This window comes from Rhinolophus ferrumequinum, chromosome 4, assembly GCF_004115265.2.
Source record: "Rhinolophus ferrumequinum isolate MPI-CBG mRhiFer1 chromosome 4, mRhiFer1_v1.p, whole genome shotgun sequence".
NCBI classification, from domain to species: Eukaryota; Metazoa; Chordata; class Mammalia; order Chiroptera; family Rhinolophidae; genus Rhinolophus; species Rhinolophus ferrumequinum.
Window position 1 is genome coordinate 23,368,020 of NC_046287.1, and position 24,814 is coordinate 23,392,833.

The 24,814-nt window shown below is 31.8% G+C and overlaps 1 protein-coding gene across 1 annotated transcript in view; it reads right to left on the minus strand.

Annotated features, from left to right (window-relative positions):
• DACH1 (dachshund family transcription factor 1) overlaps window positions 1-24,814 on the minus strand; it is a 402,483-nt gene that overhangs the window by 13,938 nt on the left and 363,731 nt on the right.

Sequence of the window (24,814 nt, forward strand, 5' to 3'; positions counted from 1 at the left end):
ATAAAATAGTTTGCTGAATGAAATACAATTCTAATACATAACCAATATCAGATATGTATCAATATTGAACATTAACACTTTCCACTATCTACATATACTGTTTCACTGATTAAATAGGCAATATTCTCATGGTAAGTGTGTTTTCTGCTTAGTAACAAGGCTTTGGAGACGTCCTATTCCAGTATTAGATAGTAAGATGCTTAGTGATTTTCTTAATAATTGAGTTCTCCAGAAAAACCAGGTTTAGATTAGTGAAAGTTACGAGCTGAGGGTACGGACATAAGCTGGACTGTGGTCTATTGGTTCATTATGTTTTAATGGTAAATATACAATTGTAAAGTCTATCAAGTTTGCTTACCTGTTAGGACTGTGTATGCTAATGAGCATTTCTTGGTATAAGCAAATTATTGTTTAACTGTGTTTGAAACAAAAACAAAAAGAAGAGCACAGACCTCTTTAAAAGTTTTGTTTTCCTTTTGTAAATAAAGAAAAATTATATCGCTGGTAGTCTGCTTTGGTAAAGTATTTCTGTGTGTATGTTCTAATTAAGTATTCATTAGTAAGAAGCGAGAAACCATCAGAGTGGTTAATGTACCAGCAAGTGAGAATGGGGTACTTTGCACTTAGGTTACCTTGTCCTGACTGGAAGGTGAGACCTCTCACCTTCAGCAAAGTGAAGCACGATGAAATCGCCTTACTTTCTCTATTCTTCTATTCATTTCTCGGGGAAAGAAGACTAAGAAACATGGATGGAAGGAAATAATCATTTATAGGCAAATCTGAACCTGAGTGACGAATGGATAAATGATATACGAGTACTAAGCCTAATTAAAACACAGCACAGGAAAAAAGCGATGCCTTATTTGATAGAATAGATGCTGCAGAGAAGGGAAATAAGGATCTTTTCAATCAAGCACATGTATCCTTCAGCAATGCAAGAAACAGGAAAAATCCTCAGTGAATACATTTTCAGAATAAATGTCTGTGTTCTCTCTGGGGAAAAACCAAAGATGGTAATTAGAAGGGCAGCTCTTGTCAGAGCTTAGCTATTTTCTTTTAAGTTTGAAGGGAAAAAAATCATCATTTTGCTTTGAAAAGTTTAGCAGTTTCTATTTTTTCTATTTTCTATAGCATGACTAATTTAGCTATTTTAACAAAGTATATTTGTTAGGGAAGTCATTGTTGAGTGAATAAAGTTCTAAATCTCTAGAGCTTTATTTAACATATGTATACAACGCTGAACCAAAATGCTGGTCTAGTGCTAAACTTCACACATCACAAACTTCAATGAAAGATCTCAAATTTTTTTCAAAAAATATGAAAATTGTTTTAACTAAAGAAATGACACTTTTGTGGGGAATAGCTTTTCTTTATATCTTATCTACTGGAATCATCAAATGTGTTTAGACACAAATGTGTGGGTGACAACAGTTACATGCGACACAAGAACTATTAAATAAGACAGCCCTCTGTAAATTAAACTTTAAAATTAACATGTAAGGATCAGCTCAGAGATATGCAAAGTTATATTAAAGAGACAGATTAGCCAACAGGCAAGAAAATGTGTTGACAAGAGTTATCATAACTAAAGAAAGCATATGAGAATAAGTAGTGTTTATTCAGAACTGTATCCTAGAGAAAGCAGTTATTCAGGCACATTTTGGCAAATGCCCATTAAGCGACCAACCAGAGACAAATTTACCTTCAAAGACTAATGTGGACATCTGTTCTACCTTTAAAGGTATTCCTGAGACCATAAGATATTTGAATTACAAAATGCTCCATTAGATTCCATTCTCCCCAGGAAACTTGATAGTTTTATTTTCTGCATAGTCCCCTGTGGTAGGAATCTTCTAAAATGGATTCTGATTGTCACACCCTTGTGTGATCCCCATCCCATTTAAGTGTGGGCTATATCAAGTAACTTGCTTCTAATGAAGAGAATATGGCAAAAGTGAGGGGAGGTCACTTCCAAGATTAGATTATTAAAAAAACTGTGACTCATTTCACTTGTTTGACCTGATGAAACAGGTTACAATGCACTGAGTTGCCCTATGAAGAGTCCATGTGGCAAGAAATGAATGCTTGTCTCCAGTTAATAGCCAGCAAAGAATTAAGGCTCTCAGTTGAACCCTCTTGAGGACATGAGGCATGCCACAGCCATATGAGACAGCTCGGAAGTAGATCGTACCCCATTTGAGTCTAGAGATGACTGCAGCTCCTGTCAACACCTTATTGTAGCCTGGGGGAGACCCAACTAAGTTATTCTCAGATTCCTCACATACAGAAATGGTAGGGTAATAAATGTTTTAAACCATGAAGTTTTGAAGTAATTTGTTGTGCCACAATACATAATTAATATTCCTTCCTTTATAAAAATGATGCGCTGATCAATGTTACAGGTAAATATTTCAGTTCTTGTGACTTACAGTGTTCTAATATACCCCAGTTTACTTTCGCTGGAACTCAGAAACGATTGATAACCAACTCTGGGTTACGTGAACTCACCAAGCCACCTTGTAAGTTCTCCTGGAGCCTGGAGGCTTGCCTGCATTTCGGAGAAACAACAAAACCAAACTGCATGCTTCCCAGAATATTTATTTTCACACTTTTAAAGAATCTGTTTGATGATATATATATTTATATATCCTGTAGTAAGTGAAAATTACTTGTATTACCTTAGGGTACCTTTATTTCACTGGGTATAGAAAAATAGATTTTCCTTAAAGATTGATAATCTTATTTCACAAAATACGGTGGCCTTTTCAGAAATAAAAATGACAATTGTCAATAGTCTATCCTTATAGTAAACTTGTTTCAGAATAATAATTATGATTGTATCAGATCACTTGATACAATGTGACAGAGGTAACCATCCCAGGGTACTGTATAGCTCCATACTGTTAAAGTTGTTATCATTTAATGAACTATTATTTACCAAAAAAGAAAAGGAAAGGAGAAAGAAAAAAAAAAAATCTATACCCCGGACTTTTTTTTATTAAAACCATGTAGAAAGGTACTAATTTGAACAAGAAACCAGACAAATTTTTTAATGTCCCTAAGAACATTGGGTTCAGTAGTGGTGATTGGTCAAGTTCAATTTTGGTTAAATCCAGTATCTTGCAATATTTGAAGCTGTTGTTTATTATACTACATATTTTTCAATTAAATAGACATACTTCTTTGCAAATTGATCAGGAAAATATCAACAAAACAGCCACAAACAATTACAAATGTAAGACACTAACTGCTTTCTAAAATGGAAAACAATGAAAACAAGACATAATGGGCTATCACAAGAATATGCAATGCTAATAGATAATTTTGCATTTTACAAATCGTTCCTGTCTCTGTAGACACAAAGAATTTCAGGGAACATCTAAGGACTCTGGACTTAACAATTTACGTTTATTGTAAGTTTCAATTTGGTCTCAGCATATATTAAATTCCAAGAGATTGCTAAATTTCTTTAATACAATTTCAAAAAATAAACACAAAAACTCTACAAATAAACATTTAAAGTATATTATTATAAATGTGCATATATTTAGTATGAAGACAAATGCTGATATATGTATATTTCATGCCCACTCTGAAATTCTGCCCTGGGTCATGGTAACATAGGCCACTATTTCCATTAAAATTAATAGCTTGTGTCTGTGGTTACTGTCAGCATTGCCTTATTTTCCCATCACTAGCAGTTGTGACATGAATGAAATTAACTTATGTCACCATGTAGATCGTTATATCCTGAATTAAATTTCATTTTGAGAAGCATTATGAATTTAAGGATCCCATCTAGGGTTATGTCAAAATTACTTTATATTAAAATCTTTATTTTCCTACCATATGGATCATAAACTACTCTTATTTCTAGGGCTAATTCAGAGTTGCATTTGGGCAAAACCTAATTGTTCAACCAAGAATCCCTATTTTCTCTTAAGGTCCCTGATTCATTTCAAATGGACAGAATTCAGTTCCATATCTTTTTAGGAAACTTATTTGTATAGTATATTAACTTGGATAATCAGTCTTGCCTGTTTTCCCATCAGGTGCTTGGTAGCATCATGGTGTCTGAATGAAGAGTTTGCAACCTTATCAGCCACTTGTAACAGGTTCTTCACTACTCCAGTGCTCGAATGAGAATTCTCTAAATGCTGCAACTCTAACCAGACATTTGATGGCTTTATTAACAAATGCCTTATGTATTGAAAAATCATGAAACTCCTAAAAATTAAAATATAGTGTAGGACTAGTATTATTTTGGTGTAACATACACTCTGTTGTGATAATTCAGAATACTGTAACATGAGCATTTTTTCTTCACTTACCAACTCTCAAAAATAAGTGTAATTTTTACCTTCATCAAAATGTATTATACTGCTCAAATGATTGCAAAGAATATCCATGCATTAGAGGGAAAAGCTAACAACGAGAGTAAATTATCATTGCTCTTTTGTTTATGATTCTATTCAATGTAGTTTGATTACTTGAAAGGACTGATATTCAACATATTGCCATATGAAACAATATCATGAAAAATACATGTCTCTTAATGCAAGAGTTGAATTGACAGTTTGTCATAGGTAAAATCTGCAGAATCAACAAAGATGCAAAATAAGTAAGTCAAAATATGAATTATCTAATATACCACTATGTATTTCTGGCATCCTCTATTCTAACTTTATATATATATATATATATATATATATATATATATATATATATATATATATATATTCTAGCAACTGTAAATTTTTAGTCCCAGTTTTATTACATTCACTTTAATGGACAAAATACAATACTAGTAATCCATCCTTTCTAACCACACACACAAAAAAAAAAAAGAAAGAAAAATGTAAAAAGAAAGAAAGCTGCATTACGTTTTCTCTATTTCAAAAAATATATATATTAGGTCATTCATTACAAATGAAGACGGTGTAAGTATTCCAGAAATGTATTAACTCTTAGCTATCTGAATATACTTTGCTTCTCAATGTTTCATTTGTTATTCCTATTGTAATCTGTTCTTTGCAGGGGTGGGGGTTGACACTCTATCCTTTCAGAATAATGACAAGATCAAGATTATGGAATGAGATTCTGTATTTTCAGCATAAGGCTTTAATGGTGTCCAAAGTTGTATCCCTTGCTTGGCCTTCATATTAAAACGGCTTCACATGAAAACTCCAGTGCCATATCCACCTAGGCGCTTACTCTACCACTATCTAAAGGCCCTGTTGTCACATCAGACCCCAAAGCAACAAGCCAATATCTCATCATTTACTCTAGCCTGGATCTCTTTCCCAAATTACCTATTTCAAATTACCAACCACTGCTTCTTTTCGTTTTTTTATTTTTTTTATTCATTTGTATTTTTTAATCGTTATTAAATTTATTGGGGTGACATTGGTTAATAAAATTATATAAGTCTCAAGTGTACAATTCTATAATACATCATCTATATATTGCATTGTGTGTTTACCACCTAAAGTCAGTTATGTTCCTTTTCTAAACCCTACTATTTTTGTGATTCCATACAAATCTGATCATTTTTTGTTCTATTTCCTTAAAAAATGCCATTGGGATTTCATTGATGGGGGTTGCATTAAATCTATATATTGTTTTGGGCAATATGACCATTTTTACTACGTTGATTTCGTGAGTACAAAATATCTTTCCATTTCTTTGTGTCTTCTCCAATTTCTTTTAATAATACCCTATTCTTTTTAGTGTATAGGTCCTTCACAAAAGACCCCAAATATCCAAAACAATCCTAGGAAAAAAGAACAAGGCTGGAAGTATCATACTTCTGACTTCAATTTATACTATAAAGTAACAGTAATAAAAACAGCATGGTATTGGCAGAAAAACAGACACACAGACCAATGGAATGGAATTGAGAACCCAGAAACAAACCCACATGTATATGGGCAGATAATTTTTGACAAAGGAGCTAAAACCATATAATGGAGAAAACAAAGCCTCATCAATAAATGGTGCTGGGAAAACTGGAAAGCCATGTGCAAAAGATCGAAATTAGACTGCTATCTGTCACTATATATCAAAATTAACTCAAAATAAATCAAAGACCTAAACATAAGACATAAAACAATAAATTGCATAGAAGAAAGCATTGGTACTAAACTTACGGACCTTGATTTCAGAGAGGATTTTATGCATTTTACCTCAAAGGTAAGGGAAGTAAAAGCAAAAATAAATGAACAGGACTATATCAAACTAAAATGCTTCTGCACAGTGAAAGAAACCATCAACAAAATGAAGAGAAAACCAACTGAACGAGAGAAGATATTTGCAAACAATGCCTCCTATAAGGGGCTAATATCCAAAACATATACATAACTCCTAGAACTCAACAACAAAAACAATCCAATTGAAAAATGGACAAAGGACCTGAACAGACCCTTCTCCCAAGAAGACATAATATGGCCAACAGATACAGGAAAAAATGCTCACCTTCACTAATTATTACGGAAATGCAGGTCAAAACCACAATCGATACTACCACACACCTATTAGAACGGCTATCATCAACATAACAAGTAATAACAAGGGGTGGAGAGGTTTAGAGAAAAAGGAACCTTCATGCACTGCTGGTGGGAATATAAATTGGTGCATATGGAAAACAATATGGAGGTTTCTCAAAAAATTAGGAATAGAATTACTATATGATCCAGAATCTCTCTTTGGGGTATCTAACCAAAAAAATCTGAAAACATTTATCCATAAAGATATATGTTCTCCACTGTAGCACTATTCACGGTGAGCATGACATGGAGACAACCGAAGTGCCCTTTCATAGATGATTGGATAAAGAAGATGTGGTACATATGTGCAAAGGAGCACTGCTCAGATATAAGAAAAAATGAAATACTGCCATTTGCAACAACATGGATGGATCTTGAGACTATCATATTAAGTGAAATAAGTCAGACAGAAAAAAAATCAAGCATCATATGACTTCACTCATACGTGAGATATAAAATTGAAAGCAAAAATGAACCAACCAAACAAACAAACAATAAATTATAGACACACACAACAGTTTAGTGGTTAAAAGAAGGGGAGAAGGGTATGTGGTAGAAAGGGAAAATGGGGGGCAAATATATGGTGACGGTAGGAGAACTGACTCTGGGTGGGGGAACACACAATGCAATATATAGATGATGTATTTTGGAAATGTACACCTGAAACCTATATAATTTTACTAAATAATGTCACCCCAATACATGTAATAAAGATTAAATAAATAAATAAATAAATAAATCCATCCTACCATTTTCTCCCCTTGCATTGCAAGTGTACTTCCCACTCTGTTCCTTGCACACCAGAATTTGAATCCTCATTACTGCATTGCTGAATTCATTACATTCTTCATTTCTTTATTCTCATTTTATATTAACACCTCCTATGCATGATTTATATTAGATTTAAGATTTAGTATATTGGTTTGAGACAAAAAGACAAGGGAGACCAGGTCTTTATTCTAATAAATATTATTTAGGAATCTGTCCAATCTCATACTCAGAATCAGCTATAATACTTATTTCTCTTCTGTTTGCAAATATTGTATAAAATATGTCAATAATATGGATTCTCAAAGGATTTAGATTTATATATCTAGACTTACAGGAATTTTCACTAATCACCCAAATGGGTGATTTATTGCTTTGCTTTGCTTGTGCTCTGAAAGTACTTTGTTTACATTTCAGAAGCACTGGATCAAAGTGTTACTTCATTAAAGGAGAATAATTTATCTTTTAATCTGTCATGGAAAAAAATCACCAAATTTTCTAAATTTTAGATTTAGTCTATTAATTTATTTTTAGGTCTTGCTTACATGTTCCTAATAGCCTGTTAGTGAGTTCTTACAAACAACAAAGCTAAAAATGAGTTCTGAAAAACTTCAAAAAATGATTACCTAAAACAATCGTAGAGTATGTTACTTTTTAAATACAGAGACATGCATATACATGATATAGCTATATTTCGCTTTGTTAAATATATTCCTGTTTCATATAATTAAATATAATGTATAAATATTTCATATTATTATATACATAAAATTGATTATGTTTCCTACCACCTCTTGTAAAACACCTTGACGGAGCTTTATCAGTAGGAATTAACATAATATGTATTTTATTAGAGTTGTTGCTGTATCTCCATACCTAACTAGATTATGAATTAATTAGTAAAGATATCGTACATTTTGCATTTTTTTCTGGCCCCAGCATTTAAGTCTATAAGCTTTTGTTCAAGAGAATTGGTTACAACAGTTTTAACAAGAACTGGTTACAATAGATAGTGTGCCAAAGTTCATTCCATGAGATATTATTACTTTTAATTCAATAAAAATGGTTTTGTAGATCATTTTAGAAAATGCTAGTTTAACTTTCTAATCAAATATATCGACTTTAATGCAGGACATTGTTTAATTTTAATGCAGGACTTTAATGCAGGACTTTTGACATCTTTAAATCACTAAATATAGACTTTGAAAATTCAGGAGGATATATAGTTTTAAAAATTGTATTCATTTTTCATAGCCAGCCATTTAAAAATTTTGTTTTCCCAAAGTGTTCATGAGATGATTCTCAAGAGGACATTGATAACATTCTGGAAGCCATGTTGGAGTAATGTGTTCATCTATTTTTTTTTTTTCCATTCCACATGGCAGCAATGATTTTACACAGTTTCACTGGTCAGAGGGGTTTCAGATTAAGATATCAGATGAAAAATATTTATGTGAAAGAAATGAGAATAGCAGCTCAGGCAATTATAAGTTCATATAATTTCATGATTTGGAGCTCCTAGACACGTCCTTCATGATATCACTTTATATTTTTTTTTATTTATTAGACTAAACATATGAAAATGAAAGCCTACAGTTAGTGGTATAAAGACAGAGAAGACAAAACCACAGTAAACAAAAAACTAAACTTAAAAGCACAAATTTAAGAAAAAGAAGTCTAGTTTTATATATTCATGTAAGTTTGTCAAATTGCTAACTCATTTTATTCCAAAATCATAAATACTGCCAATAGTTAAAAAAATAATAATAATCAGTTATTATTTTCAAGTTTCTCAGAATTCAACACAATCATTGATCACATTAAATATAGCTAAAATTGTATGCATACCTGTTTCCTAATATTACATGTTAAAGCACCATCCAAGTTTTAAAATATAAAAGCCCATAGCTTTGGAATGATGACATAAAATTTCACCTCTTTGTTGATTATACATTTTAAACATGAAGGAAATAATTAGAAGGTTTTATGCATTCCCTTTGTTTTTTAAAAATAACATGCAAAGGAGCCTACTGACTTGTGATAATTCACAGCCTTTCTATGTGAATTGTTGGGTTTAAATAGATGCCTATATTCTAATTTTCCTCACAAAGGAATAGAATCATACATTGAAATACTGTTCAAAACAAGACAACTAAGAACTGCATTTAAGATCAAAGTGGGCAATTATTTACCAACTGAATATTTAAACATTAATTTAGGAAATCAATTCTTACGTGACTAAAAAATACCACAAAACGAAAATCAAAATAATAGCTATAGTGGAACTCAAGTATATAAATCTCCCAAAAATATCCACCTAATTTTTGTATGTTTATTTTTAACCGCTCAAGCATTAATTTTCATAACATTTCCACTGTGTAGATAAATGCCATCAGTATTTTGGGAATTAGTCAGTTGAGACTTTTGTTGAGGATGTGAAATTATAAAATGCGAGAATGTGGAAACTAAGCTAAATGCTATTCCCAGCTTCGGATCAAAATGATGTTTGCTCTGTTGTTAACACCATAGCTCACAGTCTCTAGTGTCTTCACACTTATTTTTGATGGATAGTCTGTTACAGTGTTAGCCCTAATTTGTTGATGACCAATCCTCTGCCCTGGATTTGCACTTGACAATGGTAATTTAAGAGCCAGTGAAGAGGTTTCTGTCTAGTTTGAACCCAATTCAGTTCAGAGAAATGGGGCCCTCATTTGCTATATTTGTAGGTGTAAAAAAGAGCAGTAAGTCATCAGTTGAATTTTGTCTGCATTTGAAAAACTCATTGTAAGAGTATAATACATTATCTACAAATAAAGGAATAGTACAACATGGAGAAATAGATTTTTTTTCCTACGACAGCAATTTAATTTTCTAACCACTTTTAACACCAATTCTCTTTACAAACGTTCTTACGATGTGAATATATTGTGTTCTTCCAATCTTGAGTTATTGAAAACAAATCTCAAATGATCCCAGTGAGTATATTCTACTCAATTAGCTAAGAAGTAGCAAAATCATCTTACCACAGAAAGAAAATGGGTAAATTTTCAAAGACTACTAAACACAATCTTAATTTTTTTTTGATATTTACAGGTATTAATTTTTTTTAATTAATTTCAGGTGCACAAGACAAAGTAATACTTAGACATTTATGTGTTATATCCCTCACATTGTGTGAACCCCCGTCCCCCATCCACTAACCCTCTGACATCGCACAGAGCCATTACATTTCCACTGTCTCTATTCCTAATGCTGTATTCCGCTTCTTGTAAGTACATACATATATACATATAAATATACATATATATATGTATATATACTTACATATACATACAAACATGTAGTTGACATTCATTATTGTTCAGCTTCAGCTTCAGGTGTACAGTGCAGTGATCAGGCATCTACATCATCCCTGAGGTGGTCTCCCTAATGAGACAAGTGTCCATCGGGTACCCTACAAAATCTTTACAATATTATTGATTACATTCCCCAAATTAATTTTCAGAACCCCGTGGCCATCTTGTGGTTACTGACTGTTTTCGAATCCCCTCACCTTCCCCCTTATCCCCACCCCCCTACCATCTAGCAACCCTAGTTTTTCCTCTATGTCAGACAGAGAAAGACAAATACCATATGATCTCACTTATACGTGGAATCTAAAGAAAAGAATAAGTGAATGAACTAATCAGAAACTATTTTGGAGGAAACTATTTTGGAGAAATAGATTTTTATAGCCACATTTTCATTCTGCCTCTGGTAACCTTCGAAAGTTAGTGCAATTATATCACACATCTCAGTGAGATCCCACCCTGGAAACGGAAGAAGACTTATAAGAAATGTATTCCAAAAGATGGACCAAAAACGTATGAGTGCTATGCCATTAGCATTTTTCTTTTTTACCTACCAAATTTACTTCACCCTTTTCATTCATTGAGACTTAGATACATTAACCAGGATTGGTTCTGAATTCTTAAGGAAATACAAGCCTATTAGCCATACTTTATAATTCAACAACCTTTTAAATGACCTTCTGCAATTTTGTAAATGCTTCTTATTCTAATAATTTAAGAACTAGAATTAAAATTTGCAAATTTTTAAAAATTGGCATTTTTAGTCCTTTGCAATAATTATATCCCTTAAATGCCTAACACAATGGGAGTAATCTGAATTGCATAAATTTGAAGAAAAATGTAGAAAGGTAAGCCTCAATATATCATCTCAAAAGTAGGTCTGAATTCATAGCAGGTAGAGGAAGTTGTTGCATTCATTCTGAAAAGCTAGGAGAGCTGTTCTCTAACTTGTGACTTAATTGCTATTTGCAATTTGGTTTATGTGCTGATGTCTGATATTCTATTAGTCTTTTTGGATGAGAGAATGTTGTTTTTTTTTTTTTTTCTGCCCTACAGAGGATAAGTAAATATTTATCTTGTTAAGACTTCCATGTTTCTATTTTTTTTACATCTACATCTTTACATAAAAATGTGTATTTCTGAGTTCCTTCAGAAAACAAGTATAATAGTACTGAGCTAATGGTCCTATTTGGGCAACTGTTGGCTAGATCTCTTAACCATCACTGGGTTTAGAAGAGGAAAGTACTTTCCATTTCTGTTGTCTTACATTGAATCTTCTTTTCTCATTTGTAAAATGTCTATTGCTTCCCAATCTTTTAACCAGGGATAAGGCTTGAATGTGACATTTCATATGATTTTTGCTGAAGAAACTTATAAAAAACAGTCAAAAGGTAATGATAACTTGGGACAAGATAGACCTAAAATTATATTAACCAGTAAAAACCATTAAGAAAAAATAAAGACATTGAAAAATTTTAATACAAGTAGGCATCATTTTATCTTGAAAATCAAATAGTTTTAATCTGTTACAATGGGAATTTTATAAGTAAATGCAAAACCATAGCATAGCATCAAAGTTAAACACAGCACACCTGATTATGTATGGGAATAATTTATGGTCTAAACTCTCCCCATCCAGTTCTCTTTCTCCCTGGGAGAAATAAATAAAGAATGAGAGTCAGATCCAATAATTTGTAGCCATCATTCATCGTTTTATAGGTGTAATTAGTAAGCTTAAGTGGAACTATGTTTAGAGATTTACTATCTCTGGAGTATGATTATATATGAATTAGAAGAGACTCCAGTTACTCCACACTATATGAAAATACCAATCGTATTATGAGAAATTTGCCAAAATACAATAAAAAATTAAGAATCTCTAATGCTGCCATCTCAAATGAGTCAAAAATAATTAGTTTATTTTTATTTAATTTGGAAAGCAATAAATAATCATACAGAATATGTGACTGCAAATAAATCTTAAGTCATGCTGTTTAAATTGACATAAATATTGCAATTCACACTCTGTCATTAAATTTTTAAATGCTTTGGAAAATTTGTTGAATATAATTTATATTTTCCACTGTAGAATATGCTAAAAGAAAAAGTATGTCACATAGGGAAGGAATATTCATTGGTTTAAGAATTTCTTCATCTAAATAATTTTTAATTTTTACCATAAGTGACTACTATTGTTAAGTGTCATTGCATTAAATTTGTACATAATTATAAAAATAACAAATTCTTGTTATCACTTAGATTCTACCAGGCAAGGTCCTAAGATATATATATACATATATACATATATACATATATACATATATACATATATATATATATATATATCCATACATATATATATGTATATATATATTCACTTAATCCCCATAACAACTCAGTAAGTGGATATTACGATCATTATCTAAGTTTGATTTACATACTCGTTGTGATACAGATAATAAACAGCAGTGTGGGGAGATTGGAATCCAAGTAGTCTGATTCCAGAATCCACTCATCCATAATGAACAACAAACACAGTGTGTTTGTGTGTGTGCACGCTCATGCATGCGCGCTTGTGTGCATGTGTGTACTTATAAATAATTAGATGTCTTTGCCATTTTGACAGGATAAACAATCAGTAATAGCAGTTATCAGGTCTTAGCAGTTAAAGTGAGTTACCAGGGTCAGAACAGTAATGAACAGTAGTGTTGACACTAGACTGTGGCTCGCAGTCTACCAGCTCTCCTAGGATTAATTCATACTAATATTAATTTTAATCCTTTAGAAATCAGTTATATAAACAAATTATCATTGTTAATGCTAGAAAAAACCTGTGTTGGTATTTATTTTGTAGCTGACTAATAATAACTTTAGTAACCTAATGGATTTATTTTTATTTTTATATTAGAGAAATTTCATTAGAAATTGCAAATTATGAGAGTGGTTGCACGGCTAAGAAATAACTGGTGCCTAACGGAAATGCTTTTAACTTCCCTAAAGATGAATTCTCCAGGAAACCAGTCAATTTAATTGATTTTATCACATTACTAAATTTTACACGGGAAGAACTATATATATTTGCATTTTGAATCTTAATCTTTATAAATGTATGCTACCCTCATTATCTAGTCTAACATTTAGCCATTCGTAGCCAATTCACAAATTATCATGAGATAGAAGACTGGTGTTATATAGGAGGAAAGCATATGGAGTTAAAGGGACCCACAGTTTGATTCCAAGTAATTTGCTTTACTTCCATGTGCCTCAGTTTCCTCAAATAATATAAAATGGGAATGCCATAGGATCAAAAAAAGAATGTATGAGAAAAGGCTGAGCCAGCTTTAAATTGCTTTGGAAATGTTAGCTGATGTTCTTTGTCGGAATTCTTTTTGTTTATTTGTTTGTTTGTTTTATGCTCTTCTTCATTGCACCAAAATGAATATCATTAACAGATCACTAATTTCCTTTCCCTTAAATCTTTTTAACGTCCAGGCTCTCTCCTCACACTCTTTCTCATCCTCTTGAATATACACTATTTGGCACGTGGTGAAATTTTGGATTTCATCCGTTCCAAGGCACATCTCTTGGTTTTCACCTTGATCTCTTAGTTTGTGAGAGGAGAAACCCCTGCTGCAAATCTCCAACAGGCAGATTTAGAATAAAGTTGGAACTACCGAGCTTCTGCAAGGAAATATTGTCAGTAGATCTAGTAGTTGTTAATAACAGCAAATGGATTTTAATGAACTAATTTCTTTCAGCTAGGTTAAAATATTTTCAACCAATGAACCATTTCCCAAACAATTAAACATACTGATTTTTCTCATATATATACCCTCTAGTCACCCACTATTTCAGCCATAAAAATAACATTACCATTGAAAAAAATGATCAGGATTTTGCAAATTTTACTTTTAAAACTAAATAGTTATATTCATTTATTCATTTACCAAATGCTTTGCCAGATTTGAGAAAGCAAAACTGGGCTTTTTAAAAAAAATGTTGCTTTTGTTAAAATGATACTGAATGCTGAATATTGTGTTTGTTTCTCAGCTGTTGTAAGTCTAAAGAGATTTTTTGAATACTTCAATTATAAAAACATTTAAAACATACAAACTTGTGCAATTTTTATTTTAATGAAGATGAGAAGTTCATTAAGGAAGATAAATATTTCATTAGATGTTAAATAAAACAAAGAGATTTTTTGGCTTCTCTCAGCACAAAATTCCTTTGAAAGATTAATTAATACATGCAAATTATGCAAATTAGACCCATGCAAATATTTTATGAAGACAATTAAGGGAACCATTAATTACTGCTTTTTTTGCTTCAGTGAGATTCATTCATTTAATTTTAATTTCACTTTAACTGTTTTGATGTATAATCTTGCAGCTAAGAACTTTATCTTTCCTGGCGGGTCACTTAAACTTATAAATTGCATCAAGTGAGTGCACAAAAATCTGTAAAGATATTCTCTAGACTATGTTTAATATCAAGAGAAATTTCTGACACAATGCACTCCCAGAAACAGGGAAACTGGAAGGGAATGTGAGCTCATTCTTGGACAAGGTTCAACTGCTGGAAAAGCAATTAATTTGCTTTGGCTGTGCTAATATAGGGGAATTAGAAAGTGTGACACAAGACAAATAGAAATAATTAGTTCTCCAAAATGATGTTCTCATTAATATGGTTCAAACAGTAGAAATAAAAAACATTATTGTGGCATGTCTGCATTCTGTCTCCAACCATGGGAGGTGAAATAATGCGCCATAAGCATTTTTACATTCATAGTCCAAATGATGATGTTTTATTTTTTTTTCTAAAGGAAAATTTATAGCAAAGGGTGTTATATACCACAATGTTTAAACATGTATGTGCTATCAAAATCGATGACACACTTTCCATCACCACTTTTCTTAATTTAGTGTTTACCATTTTTTAGATTTGATTCATACAAATCATATAATTTAGTGAATAGACTTTAAAAATGAGAGTTCTTTTCCTGTGATTTAAATGTCTTTTACAACTTTTATAACTCTTAAAGTATAAATAACATTTCTCAAAAAAAAATTTGTATTTATGCTGCATCTTTAAAAAGCCATTCTGATTATTCATTAGAGTTTCTTTTAGACGACCAGGGTACTTTTACTGTTTAAGAGTAAATACAAAAAGAGAAAGCAGATTTTGTGAATATGAACCACTAATCTGTATTACTAAATGGTAACCTTTTTCAGTTTGGGTAGATATTCTATACAGTTTCTACTTATGATCTTTAGTAAACCAATTAATTGGATATAATTGCCATCAAAATTTTTCTTTAATAATAAAGGTTTAAAAAGACTCAAAATAAAAACATATTTTAAATAAATTTTCCTTAAATCTAAATATAATAGGATACTGCCTAAAAATAAGAAATTACTGTATTGACCATAATGAAAAACCAACTTTTTAAACTTTCTAGTTAGTCATCATAATAAAAAGTATCATCAATGAAAAATATATATATATGTGTGTGTGTGTGTGTATATATATATATATATATATATATATATATATATATATATATATATATAATTTAAATGACAGAGGTTTATTGTTCTACTTATTCTCTGATACTTTTCTCAGTCCTGCCACTAGTCACTGTTAGTATAGTACTATGAAAAGTTGTAAGTGGATATTTATTATCATTGATATTTGTTAAGTTTTTTAATGCTTACTAAAAACAGATCTTAAAATCAAATTTTCTTTCATATAAAGGTAATCTCATGTCATTCATCGTAAAATTTATAAATTATCTAAGCTTCTTTTGCATATTTACATTGTCCACTCAGATGTATGTTATACCTTCTAAATTAGGATTATCTGTAAATTTCATTAACCACTCCTCTATATCACTAATTAAGATGTTAAATGAAAATGGATCTAGCATTGATCTTTATGGCCCCCTGCTAATATTTTTTCCACTTTTCATTAATCACTATTCTTTGATTGTGGTCTTCAGACAGTATTCAAGCCAAGTCAATACTATGTTTATGAACAAGCCAATGTAATTCAATTTTTCAACTTTATCTGTGCTAACAAAACATTATATTTTCCATTAATAACTGCTCTCTTTCAATACTTAAAAAAATAATTTAGTTGTACAAATGTCCATTTCCCCTTTCTAAACCTCCAAACCCAATTCATTATTCCTGATATCCCCTATCTCTTCTAAACTCTCACAGTGCCTACCACCTATTATATGATTTTACTGAGAAAAAAATGATGCCAAATATATCACAAACAAAGTCCAATCATTTTGCCTTAATGTACTCCACCTAATATTTAGGCAATGCAGTAAGATTTGATATAACTTCATACACCCTCATGATATGTCACAACTCAAGACAAACATATAATAATGACAATCATTCTTTTTTTTTTCCAATAAGAACTAGGAGTTCAGAAAATTAGTTCTAGTCAAATAATACATTGAAGGTAATTTTATGTAAGTAAAACTATAATGAATTACATTGTATTACTATTTAGAACAACTTCATACTTAACTGCTCACTGTGTCTAATTTCATGTATAATTACTTTAAATTACATAAGAAGCTATTTCCAACCAAACCTACAAGAAGCCTTCAACATTTGGAGTTTAAGCATATCTAACTACATTTAAAAACAACATTTACTTTTTTATATATTTCTTTAAAAATTGAAATGCTTATACTAAAATTATTTTTTTTAATTTTCTAAAAGTTTATAAATATCTCCGAGACTTTATTTTTGATAATAAAAACTCAGATTGTCTAGTTAAATAAATAGTTAACAATGACCTGTGATAACCATGGAACAGTAGCCTCTTTATTGGTTACTACCTGCAATCAATATCATCTTTTGTTCATCTTAATCAATGTTGTCTTAAATTGATTAGCTGCATCGAAATGCTGCCAAACACCAAAAACTAATGTCAAGGAACTAGAAGTAAATTTATTATTGTTTTGCTTATAGTAATATAATACTAATATTTATTTTTTAAGATCAAGAAAAATTGTTTGAGGCAATCCCTATGGTGATTACATATTTGTAAGTGAATAAACAATAGTAATATGCACTTCAGGCAGGCCAGAAATCAGTTTTAAGCAAACTACCTCCCTTTTTTTTAATGTCTCCACCTTTTAAGCTAAATAAAAAATTTTTTAAATAGGAAAAATTAGGTTCAGATAACAAAAAAATTCTTACGAATTTCTGAAAACACTTTACTATGGGTCTAAATCAACATTGTATTATAAATTTAGACCTGTTTTTTGAAAAAAGAAAATTAAGGTACATATTATGGTAATAGTAGAGTAATAATAGCTTCAATGTTTACCCGTTGCTAGGCACTGTAAATATGTTAACACAAAATAATAAAATTTAATATTAACAGCTAAAACTTAACCGTGTGCTTACTATTGCCTGGTATGTGCTAAGTGCTATACGTGGATTGTTGTACTTAATCTTCATAACAACCCTCTGAAGATAAGCAGTTACTAAAGGGGAAAACAGAGTGGAGCAGAGATTTGAATCTAGACTTAACTGGTAACAGTTTTTAACTGCTAGATTCTACAGAGTTGTCTAGAGAACTCCCACTTCTACATTAAAGTTACAGGTCTCTTTTTTAGGGATTAGAAATAAAAATGTGTGTAAGACAATTATATGAAGTCAAATGGATATAATATCTTCATAATGATCGTAAAAGTGGTAAGTACTAGTAAAGTTCTATTTAAGACCATTACAGTATAAAGGGCGTGGCATACCATTTAGCAACTCTATTCAAACATATCCTGCAAAAGAAATGAAGAGGCTCTTCAAATGTCTTATATTAAATCAAAACTGGATTTTTGTCTGATTTTAAATTTATCATAACTTCTTTGCATGCTAATGAATGTAGATAAGTCTTTTATATAAATATGATTAATTTCTTAATTCTTTTTATTGCCACTTTATTTTCTTCACTTAGAGTGAGAGTCTCCCCAGTGTGTCTGGAAGTATCTATAAACATGGTATATGCATAATGGATGATTAAAAGGTAAAAGGCTGGAAAGGAAACATTTTTTTCCTGGTGTATATCATTCTGTAGCAGCAGTCAGTAGACAGTTTTGAACTTATGAAGTTATTAACAGGTGATGTGCTAATTATCCAAAATGAGTGATGGGGCTGTAAATATTTATCCTAGGAGAGATACATTAAGTCCAGACATCAAGGCATGGAGGAAAACAAATGTCAGCAACCCCACTAGTTCAGCATGCCAATGTGAGAATGTGAATCAGTCACTCTGAGCTTTACTTATCTCACCTTTAAATTAGAATATACTGCAAAGACTCAACAAATATCAACTCCTAATCCACCTCACTATTTTAATAAATAAGTGCTACCACTTACTATGCAATCAGTAAGTCCAGAAGAAAAAAAAATGTATTACTAGGAAATTCATTGAGTACTAGAACATTTGATTCAAAGGAAAAAAAAAAAAAGCTTGAGAAAGATCTAAGTTCCATTCATAAGAATGACCTGTGTTATAATACTATAATACTTTTGAGCTGTGAGTTACTAAACAAATAATATAGCGGTCCCTCCCTGATCCACATTTTTGCTTGTAGGTAATTCTAGTTACCTACAGTCAACGGCAGATCAAAAAAATTAAATGGAAAATTCCTTAAATAAACAATTCATAAATTTTAAATTGTACACCAATCTGAGTCGCCTGATGAAATCATGCACCTTCCCACCCTAGAAGTGAATCATCCCCTTTGTACAATATATCCACACTATATGCTACCTGCTCGTTAGTCATTTAGTAGCTGTCTTGGTTATTAACTGATTATCAGAGAGAGAAAGAGGGAAAGAAAAGAGAGAGGCTACATTCACATAACATCAATTACTGTGCAGAGTTATAATTGTTCTATTTTATTATTAGTTATTGCTGTTAATCTCTTACTGTGCCTAATTTATCAATTCAACTTTTTCATAGGCATGTATGTATAGGGAAAAACATAGTGTGTATAGGGTCCAGTTCTAGCCTCGGTTTTAGGCATTCACTGTGGATCTTGAAACATATTCCCTGTGAATAAGAGAAGGCTACTGTAACAACAATCACATATTTTAAAAGAGCAATATTTTAACAGTCCTAATCTAAAAACACTCAGAAAGAATATAAGGGGATGTGAAAAGCATCTAAATCAAGTTATATTACCAATTCCCATTAACTCACGGTATAAACCTTTAACAAGTCATATGCCCTCACTAAGCCTGTTTCTTCTTTTGCAAAATAAATAGATTTAATTAATCTTTAAAATCCTTTCCCAGTGTTAAGACACTAACTTCATATAAGTGTGCCTGGCAAATCACCAGCATTCAATAAATATTTGTTGAATAAATGAATAACTTTAAAATTTAACTTTTATCTCCAAATACCTAGGAAGCAGAAAGAAGATATTTTTAAATTAGAATAGAAAAAGATTGTTAATGTGAAGGCAAGTCTTTTATGTCCTTTAATTTAAAAGAATGTTTGGTTTTCTATGATCTGAGATCAGTCAAAAAAAAAAAAAAAGCCAAACAGTTTTGATTATAGCCATTGGATGTAAATAAAAGAGATGTACTTTCAAGTGAAGTCCAGATTTTGCAAGAATAACTTGCAGATATTCTAAGATGTCAGAGGGACTGTGGTCTGCATTTCCACTGATTTTAACAATTACTTTTGGCTTTTAAAAGGACAGATTTTTACTTAGAAAAAGAAAAAGGTACCATTTTGAAAGTGAACTTTGCGGACTTTTTGGAAATTTATAAAAAAACAGATAAAACTGCACTGATCCATGATTCTCCCAAGCTATAATTCATGTCTATATATTGATCACCTCAATAATATATATGGAAGATTTAATCACATAAAATTATATGAAACAAATGTGAAAAGAAGCATGAGGCTAATGTATATTAAACCAAAGAAAGAAGAAATATTATTTAAGAAATGTGACTATAGTATGTTAAACATAAATTTAAAACGGAAAATTGTGTGTCAGTGAATATTCACAAAATCCAAATCTTACGTCAAATGTGCAAGAAGAAAGTAACATTATAAATGCACACTAGAAGAATAAACACATATTGTGAATGCAGCTATCAGAAATAAAAATTAATTCTGCCTGTATTTGTAATTCTGACTTGACTATGCAGAATCATATTATCCTTTCTCCCATCAATCTCTCCAACCAAATTCGGAGAAATGTGAGAACGGTAAGGGTCTTTGAAATTCACAGGATGTAGTATAGATTCTAAGTCACCGTGGTTGGTACCTTTCTTGAGGAAAGCATAGCAGTCACCAGGATGTGTGAAACCTGCTGCTGGGTACTAGGGGCATGGCAGTAAACCACATAGGCACGGTTTGTGCTCTGCCTGCTCCTGTGCAGAGAGAAAGCAGACTTGAAGAAGGAGCTATAAATGCACAGTGTGTTACTGTGGAGACGTAAAGGTGTGGTGAGAACCTAAGAGGCTTAACTAGCCCCAGGAGGCAGGGAGGTGCAGCTGGGGTAGGTGTGAAGTCCAGGAAACACTCCTGGAGGCGGTAACTTCTAAGATGTGAGAGACTTAAAGGTTGGGTAAGTAAAGGCAGGGAGGAGGAAAAATGTCCCTGGAAGAAGGAGAGAGAGGTGAGTCTTTGGGGGGGGGGGCGGGGAGTGAGGAATCCAGTATGACAGAAGCACAGAGAATGAATGCAGAGAGTTGTGATTGGGTATAAAGGATGAGGAAGGGAGATGTCAAGCTCCATGCTTCCCTCATTATATATTAAGGAGGATACCGAATTGGACAAGTGAGGGTACCATAGGGAGGGAACACTGCAGGAGGACAGGTTTTCAGGGGCGGGGGTCGAGGACCCTTTTGGTTTTATGTCCACATTGACTTCTCTGTGAGACAGCGAAATGAAAGTTGGATATTATCCGGCGCTCTTAACAGATGTCTGAATGCGCTGAAGAGTATTTTTAAAAGTTGTCAAAAGACATAATAAGTTAATCCATTTAGGTGGATACTGTTGTATAGGGAGAGAGAATAAACAGAGACTAGGACTTAGCTAAAGAAAGCCATCGCCTGACAGTGTGTGGATGTGTATTTACATGTGTGGGTACAGAAAGGTTTATGGAGGATATTTATTGACTAGTCCAAAAAACTGCTCAATGAGTATTTATATGAACTCTGTCTACTCGATATATTCAAAAGATCTTACAAAAAGCTTAAAAGATAAATTTTTCAAACCCCAATATGAATCATAACATATAAATCTGTAAGACCCAAGGCATGAGAGAGTCAAACTCCATACAGTTCAGTTCCTGAAACAAGTTATTGTTAAGTTTCGGATGTCTAGTCTACATTCACAATATTTCCTCCGAGCTCGTGAATTTTGAGTTAGTTATCAGAGGTATCAGCAATGAGAAATATATCCCTGTGTAGTATAAGCTGATTTATCTTACTTATCAAGATAAGTAAGCTACTTAGGGCCTCATTGCTCAAGGATATTTTGTAAACTGCTTTCTGGTTTCTTCTCCCCCTCTATAGTTTGACACTAATGCCAATGAGACAGCATTTAGTCTAACCTGAGGTACTTATAGGAGGTAATTACTTGGCACTTGAGCAGTATTTAAGTGCCTGTCTGCTAGGTGACTAACTTTCCGGCCAAGCATGCCATTTATTTATGGCCAAAATGTTAAAAAAATAAATACATGACAAGCATAAAGAAATGTGGGTTTCTCTTGTCCTCATTAAGTTGAGTTTATTTTGGGATAGAGAATAATTTCAGTTATGGTTGGATTGGGAGCAAGAAAGATTACAAAGACCATTATAACACCTGGGCTTGGGGACAATATGAGAGGGAAAGAGAAGGGAGCAAGAGGCTGTGTTTGTGTCATTCTTGAATTGTGAAACAGCAGGTGCTCATGGCTCCCCAAATGCCTGACACAGACCATTTCACAAATTAGTAATGAGTTCTGGTTCTTTCTTCTTTGCCTCTCCCATTCTTGTGCTTAGACTCAGAATTTAACTAAATACGGTCTTTTCCCTTTGATTTCTTTTGTTCACAGTTAATTTTATTCTGTTCGCCAGCTTCCAAATGTATGAATTCAGTTTCTAAGGTTGAAAAAGAAAGCTTCAAAGGACTAAATGAGCTTATTTAGCTACTGGAGTTACAGTAGGAAAAGATGATCTCTTCATCCTGATATTTTAAAAGTCTTAGGTAGTTCAACTGCTGGTGACATGAATTTTTAGCCACTAACACATAGAAACACATATTCATCTATAGTGCTTTTTAAGATTACATTAAAGAAAAAAATCATGTTATCTAGTTAAAATCATGAATATTAGTTGTGTTATTGAAAACTAACTGTATTGCATTGAACAATATGATAAAATCATTAAATCCAAACGTAAGTATGATTATTCACATTAGAATTGAGCACAACTTTTTAATTGACAGGCATAATGAATGAATGAATAAAGTGAGTAAAGATTTCATATTACAATAAATGAAAGCAATAAATAACCTCATAATCATTTATATTTGGCTTTAAATTACTATGTATAATCATTGTTCAAATGTTTTATTTACTTAATCATAAAGTTGCTTGGATGGTTTTCTATGTCACCCAACTGGTTGCTGTCTGGATAGCAAAAAAGAAGGCAACTTATAATTACATTTTTTTCTTCAGAGTAAGAAAATCAGAATAGAAATTGAAAATTGTCAATATTTCAATCTCATACAGCAATACTTCATCCATATTGAAGTGTATATTTGAATATATGTGCATTTTTAAAATTCAAATATAAATAACTATAGCCTTGTTGATGAACAAAATATTTCTGATAGCAAACTCATGAAATATATATTATGTCAAGTATGAAAAATTGTTTTATCATTGCCTACATACTTCTTAATATTAACAACAGATCTTCTATTTATATGCAGGAATATATTGTCTATATTTTTTCTTAAATTGAGTTCTGACCACCTTGAGAATTCTGTGGATACCAGATAATTTATATATCACATCTACCTGGAGGTCCATGTGCTTTCTTAGACCACTTTGGACATTAGCTAAATTAGCGCATGAGGATTCCCTGCTCACACAAACCAGGGCTGACATTTACATTGGCTTTATTGAGGTTACTGGCCCTGATAAAGAGAATTAGCTTTATAATTAGTAATTGTTAATATGTGTATGCGATTTTTAAAAGAGATGCAACAAAAATCTTTTAATTTTAATATTAGATGCACAGACATATATATATATATATATGTAATTTTGCTGAAATCCACAAGACTCTAAAATATGGAGCCTTTTCTGCACCTATAATTGCATTGATCTTGTATATCCAAGAAGATAACTTGTAATAACATATGATTCAAGTTCAGGGTTTAAAAAAATAACTATCATAGTCTCAGGTAAAATAAATATAGGCAAAAAACATTCTCCAGGAATGTTTCATGTTCCTGATGTTTACTTATTGCACATATGAGACTTTACAAAAATATATTTCCTTTACACTAAACTAAGAATGACATTTGGAGCTGATTAAGTAACACAATTTATGTCAAACAATATCCCCAAAATGATTGAGCTTAAAATGCAAAATAAAAGCAATTGGGAGGATTATGGCAGTTAATCATTTTAGGCTTCCCTTTGAAGAATCATCTTCATTTAAAATAGAAAACAAACGCTCTTTTTACTGTTTAGTATTCATGATGTTACATTGAGTTTATTGTCTATTATAGATGTTAGACTATAAATGCTACCTTCAGATTCTGTCCTCTCATCATAGTGGGGTCTAGGCAATATACACATTTAGCTCTTCTGAGTGAATAACAAACTCCCTTTAGTATTCTACATATGATTTTGCTCAGCAGATTTGTGTTATTAAAATATATATAATGGTATATAGAACACTTGGAAAATCCACATAGGACCAAAGAAACTTATTTATTGTTAACATGCAACTACTCTGTTTTGCAGGTACCTTGCAGTCGCTATTACAAAATGAGGAGAGATCTCCAAAATGTTAAGAACTACCTATTTGATTAGCCCATGATTTTGTTTATATAGAATGGAGCTTAAAAGCCCTTCCTGTATTAGATTGGGCTTCAAGC